The sequence below is a fragment of the Tupaia chinensis genome, unplaced genomic scaffold, assembly GCF_000334495.1.
Source record: "Tupaia chinensis unplaced genomic scaffold, TupChi_1.0 Scaffold000208_1, whole genome shotgun sequence".
NCBI classification, from domain to species: domain Eukaryota; kingdom Metazoa; phylum Chordata; class Mammalia; order Scandentia; family Tupaiidae; genus Tupaia; species Tupaia belangeri.
In genome coordinates this window covers 3,733,711-3,742,691 of record NW_006159683.1, presented here as the reverse complement: position 1 = coordinate 3,742,691, position 8,981 = coordinate 3,733,711, and the positions used below count along the sequence as shown (strand labels likewise).

General features: G+C 44.1%; 1 long non-coding RNA gene across 1 annotated transcript in view; it reads left to right on the top strand.

The window, feature by feature from the left end:
• LOC114007609 (uncharacterized) overlaps nucleotides 1–8,281 on the top strand; it is a 10,145-nt gene extending 1,864 nt beyond the window's left edge. The window contains exons 2-4 of the long non-coding RNA XR_003549205.1: nucleotides 2,175–2,291; nucleotides 4,111–4,286; nucleotides 8,246–8,281. This is a non-coding gene — a long non-coding RNA (uncharacterized LOC114007609). The remainder of the gene's footprint in view (nucleotides 1–2,174; nucleotides 2,292–4,110; nucleotides 4,287–8,245) is intronic.
• Nucleotides 8,282–8,981: the final 700 nt, after the last annotated feature.

Below are 8,981 nucleotides of genomic sequence, written 5' to 3'. Positions count from 1 at the left end.
CCCCGCACCCCTGCAACTCAGCTAATGCGTACTGATTAATTAGGAATTCATGTTGGTCCTACAGCTTTATCCCAGCCTAATGCATACTCCCAATACTTGCCAACTCACCAAGGGAAGGTGCAAAGTCCTCCTGAATTAATGGACAGTTTCCTCAGGTCCTCTCGTTAGTGTCTGAACAGCTTCTTCTCTCCACTGGTCTCTGTTCCATTCCTAAATTTTGCCTTTACCTTTCACTTGTGATCCTCCTGTTCCTTGGCTTTTATATTTGCTCTGGATCTTTCTGATCCTGGTTTTTGGTAACTTTTAAAGGGTCCACCCTTAGATTCATCCCCATATTAGCCTACTCAACTGCTTGGTCTCTCTTAACCTGACAGCCACTCTCTTGAATCTGAGTGGGGCACAACAACCTCAAAATGCTATATTCTGTACATCTACAGGGTTTTTAATTCCTGGGAAGGACTTAAAATGGAGGCTCATACAGTGACTAGAAGTAAGAATTGTGCAAATAGGAAAAAAAAAAAAGAACCCAAAACCAAAAAAAACAAAAACCAGAGCTATTCCGGGAGACTCACAAAGTCGTAGTAACCTGATGGGCTTCTTATAGTCCAGGAGTTGACCTCTCAGGTTGCAGAATGAGATGCCAGTTGTAGTTAGTGGTGTTGACTTATATTGCTGAAACTTTACAAAATTATAAATAAGAATGGCAGGGTCAGTTGGTGGTGCAGCAGTAGAGCAGTACTTTGGGATGCTAGACCCAAATGGGAAGGTCCTGGGTTCACGGCTTGAGGCCTTCTGGTACATGCCGGCTGCACACGTGCGTGTCTATGATCCTGGCAGGATGAAGCTGTGGATGGGTTGTGGTGTGAAGATCCTGTTAGGAGTGTTTCTCTTTTTCTCTCATAGAAGAAAAGAAATAAAAAGCTGAAAAGGACAAAACAGTTTAGTATTTCACAAAGGAAATGTAACTCTACAAGGGACTGCGTAGTTGAGCCTTCTTTCCAGTAAGTTCTCTCCTTCATGGCCTCTTCCAATTTTTGCTCATTATATAAGATAATAAGTCAAAGTCACAATAAATTGTGTAAATGATTTCAGTAATAGGTAGAGAAACGAGGTCAAAATGGATGAGCAAAACTATTGGATGGCAGGCAGCGCCACCTTGTGGTGGCTCCAAGTTTCCTCTGGTCATTTCGTCAAGGAACCGTGTGGTTTCAGTGTTTACCTGATAATCAAAAGTGTGGTTTGTGTAGAACACAATGGGAAGTCAAAGAGTGCCTCCACTTTTCGTGTTGTGTAAACACTTTTTAGATCTCCTAATACCTTCACCTGGGTCAGCTGTTGTGGCCTCAGAATCATTTGGTTTCTGAGCCACATGCTTCTCTCTGAGTAGTTAAGAGAAGATGTTTACATCTCAGAGGGGAAGTTTATTTGCACGTACTTGGGGACAAGTTGCCATCTCATGACTTCCAAACCATGTAGCTGCCTACTTTTTTTTGGTGGTTGTTGTTATAGGGCATGTGCGTTCGTTTGCCAGAGAGAGAGAGAGAGAAAGAGAAAGGAAATGAGAAATAACCCCCAAGGGTGGATGGCCACACTTCAATCTCTTATCCTTCTCTTCCTTACTCTTCTTGGGATTTTGGGCATGCACTCACACGTGTCTGGCTTGATTTTCAACCAACTGAATCTGGAGATTGAATCCCAAAGCCAGCCATGTGGGAACTAGCGCCTTAACCTCCATGCCACCTCCTAGCCTACTGCCTACGTTGATGAGTCCAGAAAGTGGGAGCCAAGACAGCACTCTTGTGATGCTATCGGGGGTGGTACTATGCTGAGTGGCCTCCTTCCTGGTCTCTTGAATAATCCATGTGGTTCTACTCTGCTCTCTCTCATCCCCAAGGATCCCCAGGGACTATCAGAGACCTGCTTCTTTCTCACGGATATTTCCAGTTCTGGTTTCTTTTGCTTCATTTTGGACAGTTAAATTAACTGGCTCATCTTTACCATGATTTTTCCAAAAATCATGTGTACTGCATGTGTACCTGCTCTGCATTCAGGGTTGTAGATTCTGTTCGGACCTTGGGTGGCGGGTCTCAGGCTGGACTGAGTGTCCTTGCCATGTTTGCTGATCAGCTGTGTCAAGCAGGGAGCCCAGCTCTGTCCTGCTGTCTCTTCTCCAGCTCTCTTCCAGGCATGCTACAGAGTCAGCATCTCAAGTGGAAGACCCCAAGCCCTGATGGGGCACACTCCATCCTGTCCCGGAAACTACACTATATTGAAAATCACTCCGGGTGCAGGTGCGTGCGTGCCCAAGATCCCAGTAGGAGAATGAAGGTGAAGGGATTGCAACACAGCTATCCCCCCTGGGGGTGATTTCTCACTTTCCCTCTCACTGTGTCTTCAGTGAGTACATGTGTCATACAGCAAAAATCTTAACAAAAATTTAAATAACTGTTCTCTTTATCCCAAACCAATTTATGTTAAGCATTTTCACAGGACGAATATGCAGTAGTAGTCAAGGCAGCAGAAATCCTGAATCTGAATAATAGAGAGTAAAGTGATAGTTATAGTGACTGATACGTTCTATTAACCTAAGGCTTAGAAAGTATTAATATTTCTCCCCAGAGCTTGGGGTTTCAAAAAACCCAAAGGCAAACTTGGGGAATCATTAGTTTTAAAAAGTGAAAACATAAGTATCTTGCATTTTTGCAAAATTTTTCGGAACTTCAAATTGCTTCGATTTTCAGCTAATCGAAGTGAATTAGTTAAGTGACTGCCCCTAAATATGGATTTTATTAGTAGATCATTTGTTTCGCTCAGAAAATTCCGTGAGTCACCTGGCATACACACCTATGTGGTGTGGGGGGTGGCACAGCAGAGACACAAGCAGACCCACATGGGCTGCATCTTGCATTCAAGTCCTGGGCTTTCCTGAGCCTGGATCTGGGCCAGCTGAGACTGGATTATAACATGGACCCTTTTAGGAACTCCTGTCTCTCTGTCTCTGTCTCTCAATAATGGAAGAAATAAATAAGCTTAAAGAAGAGATGTGACTGGGGAGGAAGGGGTACATAGGTGGTTTCAGCTACATTTGTAGCACTTTATTTTTTAAGTGGTGTTATGAATGTACCAGTGTTTAGTGTATTAGTCTTCTTTTTGAGAGTGATTTTTGCTATAGGGCACATGTGCTTGCCAGAGAGACAGAGACAGGAAGCGAGAATCACCCCCCAGGGAGGAAGGCCATGCCACAATCCCTTCTCCTCCATTCTCCTCTTGGGATTTTGGGCACGCATGCACATGTGCCTGGCATGAGTTTCAAGCCACTGGGTCTGAGACTCAAACTACAGTTGACCATGTGGGAGTCCAGTGTCTTAACCACTGTGCTACTTGCTGACCCTAATATATGAATCCTTTTTTTATTTTAGGAAAAAGGTTAAAAATCTGTTTTTCCAGGTCAGATGGTGGCGTAGTGGTTAAGGTAGCTGACTCCTACATGGCTGACTGTTCAGTTTGAGTCCCAAACCCAGAGGTTTGAGAAACACACTGGGCATATGTGCATGCATGCCCAAAGTCCTGAACGGAGGGAGAAATGGAGGACAAGGGATTGCATGTGACCATCACCCATGGGATACTTTCTCATTCTCTCTGGTAAGGACACGTACCCTCTCTAGCAAATTTTAAAAAGAGAGAGAGAGAGAGAGAGAGAGGAAAAAAATGTGTTCCCCTACCCCTTGCTGGGTAAACTTAAAGTAGAACAAGGAACAGCCTCCCCAGGAAGCACACGTCTCTCTCACTCTGCATTTTCTGCTTCCCCTCTTGGCACGGAGCACACTGGGCTGTATCCTAGCTGGCGTGTTTGTCTGTTTCTCTCAGTGGACCATGAACGCTTCAGGACAGGGGCTGTTTATTCTTCACCGTTATCTCCCCAGCCCTAAGTCCAATGTGAACACGGAATTTGTGCTCAGTACATATTTATCGAATGGAGGGTCGGGTAGATGACTAAGGGGAGCTTGCTGTCCTCAGAGCAGCCAGCTAAGCAGTGCCCCAAATTCCAGCCCATAGGTTTCTGCCATTGACTTATCTCATTCCCTTTTCTCTTAAAAAATCTTCTTACAGGGGCTGTTTCAGCAATACATTCCACAGCGAACATGCTCAAATGGCAAAGCCGCATCTGTGACTCCAGTTCCCTAAAGAAGAGTTCCTGGGAGTTTCAAAGTCATTCTGTTGGACGTGGAGGTGGCTCAGTGATAAAACAATACTCTGAGAGGTTGGCCCATTTGGGAAGGTTCCAGGTTCGTGTCCTGAGACCCCCCTGAACATACCTGTGCATGCATGCCTGATTCAGGGAGGGCTGAAGTTGGAGGTAGATCATGGTGTGAAGAGCTACTTGGAGGCACTGTCTCCTTCTTTCTCTGTTTCTCTGGCCTGTGGAAGAAATAAATAAATAAACTTTAAAAAAAGTCACTCTCCTGAATGGCTTTGGAGAGGAAGGGTAGAGATACTGCCATTTATTAACTATCTGCTGTGTACCTAGAACTACGCTGGGCACCTTCACCTGTAACTCTCATGTGATTCTCACAGTGATACTGTACCCATTTATGCAGATGAGAAAGCAGAGCCTTGGGGACCAGCAGTTGATGTAATGGCTATGTCACTAGACTCCCATGTAGTTGACCACAGTTTGAGTCCCGGACCTGGTGGCTTAAATTCACACTGGGCACGTGCGCGTGTGTGCCCAAGATCCCAAGAGGAGAATGGAGGAGAAGGGATTGCGGTGTGGCCATCCCCTCTGCGGGGGTGATTTCTCACTTTCTATCTTTCTGTCTCTTTCTGTCTTTCTGGCGAGTACATGCACTCTATAGCAAAAAAACTCTCAAAAAAAAAAAAAAGAGAGAGAGAGAGAAAACAGAGCCTCAGAAAGACGATGTGCCTTGACCAATCACATGCAGCAAGAGGTAGAGGCTTACACCGATGTGTGGCCCCAAAGCCCAGACACGTTATTCTACCAAGTACTACTTCATGCCAGTCACTGTCACAGATGGAATGGGTCAACCCGAAAGGAGGCTTAGAGGGTATCCATGTAATCCAGTTTTTGTTATTAAAATAGTTTAAAAAAAAAAAAAGACTTTGGAGTATTTCTCTTGCCAAATAGGATTTTGCAAATCGTGATGTTGCCAAGAGAAATAAAGAATGCTCGGTTATCCTTTAAGTCTATAATTGATTGAGCAACTCTTAAAATTAGCCAGAAACCTTTTTTGGCTGTGTCAGATGAGTGGGGCATGCCCTGCCATTTTACATATCTGGGGCATGGATGCTGGTTTGGCTTCCCATAGCACAGGAATTACTTTCATTCATCTCCAAGTGTAGCTCACTGGTCTTCTTCGCCACTGCTTCTGCTGCCAGGTCAATTCCTCTACTTATTAACTGACATTTACGGCACACTTGCTGTTTGCCTGGTCATGGCTAGGCATTTTCTGTGAATCAGTTAATCCTACTGAAAGTAACATCATTATCTCCATTTTCCCTTTGGGCAAAAAATAACTTACTCACAGAAACCATAATTGGTGGACCTGGATTGGGATTCAGACCGGTGACTCAAGAATCAATGTTTTCACTACAACTTTTTTCAGGCAGCATTGCAGTCAAGATGTTATGACAGGGACAGCAGGTGGTGTAGTGGTGAAGGTGCTGGACTCTCACATGGCCAACCACAGTTCAAGTCCCAGACCTAGGGGCTTGAAACTCACACTGGTGGTGTGTGTGTGCATGCCCAGAATCCTGAGAGGAGTAGGGAGACGGGATTGCAGCATGGCCATCACCCCACCCCACTGGCGGGGGGTGATTTCTAACTTTTTCTCTCTTCATCTCTTTCTGTCTCTCCAGTGAGCACACACACACTATATAGCAAAAATCTCTCTCAAAAAGAAAAGATGGATTGCACTCTGGATGTATCAAATTATTGCCTTTTGTTAATTAGAAGTCTCTAGTAGTCTCAGGTGCAAGTAAGAGGTGGACATTTTGTTATTGTTTAAGTAATAGAGCTATGCTTTATGGAACTATTAGGCACATCTCCAGAATTACAAATCCCTTTCATGAGTAGAAGGGATTCCCTTTGTCTAGATTTTGCTGCTGCTTCTTTTTAAATTGCCAGGGATACATGTGCTTGCCAGAAAAAGAGAGGGACAGAAAGAGGGACAGGGAGAAAGCACCCCCCTCCCCCCAGTGGGGAGTGGTCATGTTACAATCCCTTCTCTTCCATTTCTCCATCCTGCCAGGATTTGGGGCAAGGTCCTGGGACTTTTGTTGGGATTTGGGGCATGCACACACATGCTCCTGGCATGAGTTTCAAGCCGCTGGGTCTGGGACTCAAATCATGGTTGACCATGTACGTGTCCAGTGCCTTAACCATTATGCTACCTACTAGCCTCAGCTACTGTGAGATTTTTCTAACTGTGGTCAGCCATGTGAGATCTGATACCTTAACCACTAAGCTATTAGGCCAGCCTCCTTTGTCTGGGTTTGTTTTGTTTATTTATTTCTTACATGAGAGAGAGGCAGAGAACAGGTATCCCCACAGGGTCCCCACATTGCAATCTATCTCCAGTCCAAGCCAGCCTGGATCATAGGAATTAATACACACCTGGTATATTCAGGGAAATCCCAGGATACGAACCCAGGACCTTTCCCATGAGGGCCTAGTTACATCACTACTGTGCTACCACTGTCCCCTCTTTGTCTGGATTTTACAAAATACTTCCCCTAGGCCCATGGAGGTGCAGGTGGGAAGGTATTGCTGCATGGTGGCAAGAGCCACATAGAAAGCCTGATTCAGTTCTTCACCCAACCCTTGGCTCTAGTTAACTGGGAGACTGGGGCAAGAGGGACTGCAATGTGATAAGATCTTGTCAAAAACTCCTATTTCCCTCCTACATGCTCTCTAGCTCTCTCCTCTATAAAAAAACTGGGGGAAGGCACCAACAGATGGTGTAATGGTTACATCACTGGACTCCCACATAGTCGACCATGGTTCAAGTTCTGGACCTGGAGACTTAAAACTCACTCCAGGTCTGTGTGTGTGCCCAAAATCTTGGGGGGAGAATAGAGGAGAACGGATTATGGTGTGGCCATGCCCCTGGGGTGTGATTTCTCACTTTCTGTCTCTCTATCTCTCCAGTGAGAGCACATGCCCTATAGCAAAAATCTCTCACTAAAAGAAAGATTTTTCTTAGAAAGACCCCTTTGTTGAACAAATGTAAGGAATTCTTGCTGTTTTCAACAAGGGGACTTGAAAAAGTGAACATGAATCCTTTAATGTCCGTGGCTGTTACCACATGGCTCTAAATTTAAACAGAATGGGCAAAGCCAAAGCCAATTTTGGAAGACCTTAGTGAACAAGATTATTTGGTGAGCTTTATATCATGTCTAGAAATTTGCCATCACACAGTGTTTATTCTTAAATTAAAAGGATTTATTTCTTAGGTAACACAAATATCAGCAGATGGTAGAAAACACCCTCTAGACTGAAACTAGAGAAGTAATGGTATAATGGAAAGAATTGCATGAGACATTTCTTGAAGCTCTGTTTATCATCTGCTCCTTTTGGGAGATCAAGGAAGGAAAGCAGATGTCAGCCTGTGGAATGTTTTACAGAGAATGGTTTATGATTATGTCACTTTAAGGAGAAGTAAAATTGCTTCTAAAAGTTTAGTTTGGAAGGTAAGATGAATCGGAGTTAAGTTGGCATTGGTGAGCAAGACCTGGCCACATAGTCTATTGAGTCAATACCCATTAGGGCAGGGGAATTAGTGAGAAACTGGCATTGCTCTTGTGGACAGGAGTGAGTGTGTGTGTGTGTGTGTGTGTGTGTGTGTGTGTGAGAGAGAGAGAGAGAGAGAGAGAGTGTTAGACTCTAAATAAGGACTGTACCCAGTTAGAGGTGGGTTTTTTGCAATGATCTCTATGAAGTTCTGATTTGATCTTTTATGACTTCAATCATAGGAAAAACAACAAAGAACAAGGACTGAGGGCTGGCCCTGTGGCTTAGTGGTTAAGTCTTGTGCATAGAAAGCTAGATAACAGATGGCTGACCATGGTTTGAATCTTAGAGCTGACAGCTCAAAAATCACACCAGGCATGTGTTCATGGATGCCACAAATCTTGATTGGTTGAAGGGAGGAGAAAGGATTTCAGCATGACCATGCTCTATTGAGGTGTGCCTTATCTCTCTCTCTTTTTCTTTTTCTCTGGTAAGTGCATGCAGCCACTGACAATTAAAAAATAAAAGAAGAAGAAGAGGAGGAGGAGGAGGGAGGAGAAAGTAAGAAGAAGGAGGAGGAGAAGAAGAAAAAGGAGGAGGAGGAGGAGGAGAAGGAGAGGGAGGAGAAGGAGAAAGAGAAGGACTCCGTATCAGACCGGACCAGCGACATCACGTCCATTCTGAGGAAGAACACAGCCTGTGAAGGTACCCTCCTTGCAGGCAAATGTCATGAAATGTCTGGGGGACGGGTCAGAGTGCCACATATTTCCTATTACACCTCTCTTAGCCTGTTTAAACAATCTTTTGGAAGCTTGATTAGATCTTGCTATATGGGTGGGCCAAGAAGGATTTCTTTTTATGTGCATCTTTTTCTACAAAAACATCTGCAGTTAATTCAGAGCTGCCCTCTGAAATACAGCACTAGGCAAATCAAGAGACCACAAACTTTCTGTATCAACTAGCTGTGTGACCTTGAGCAAGTCACTTAAACTTGGCTCCAGAGGTGTGACTGTAAAAGGAGTGGACTGGTAAAAGAATGATTTCTTTTTTTTTTATTTTTTAATTTTTATTTACATTTTTTAAATACATTCAATTACATTATTTAGCTTACAAGGTGATCATTTCAATATATGAACATTTCTCCCCGGTCCAGTTGATAAAAATATAACAACACTACCTCCCTGTCTCAACAATGCTGTCTTCGTATCCCTCCTCCAAATGTTCTTCCCCA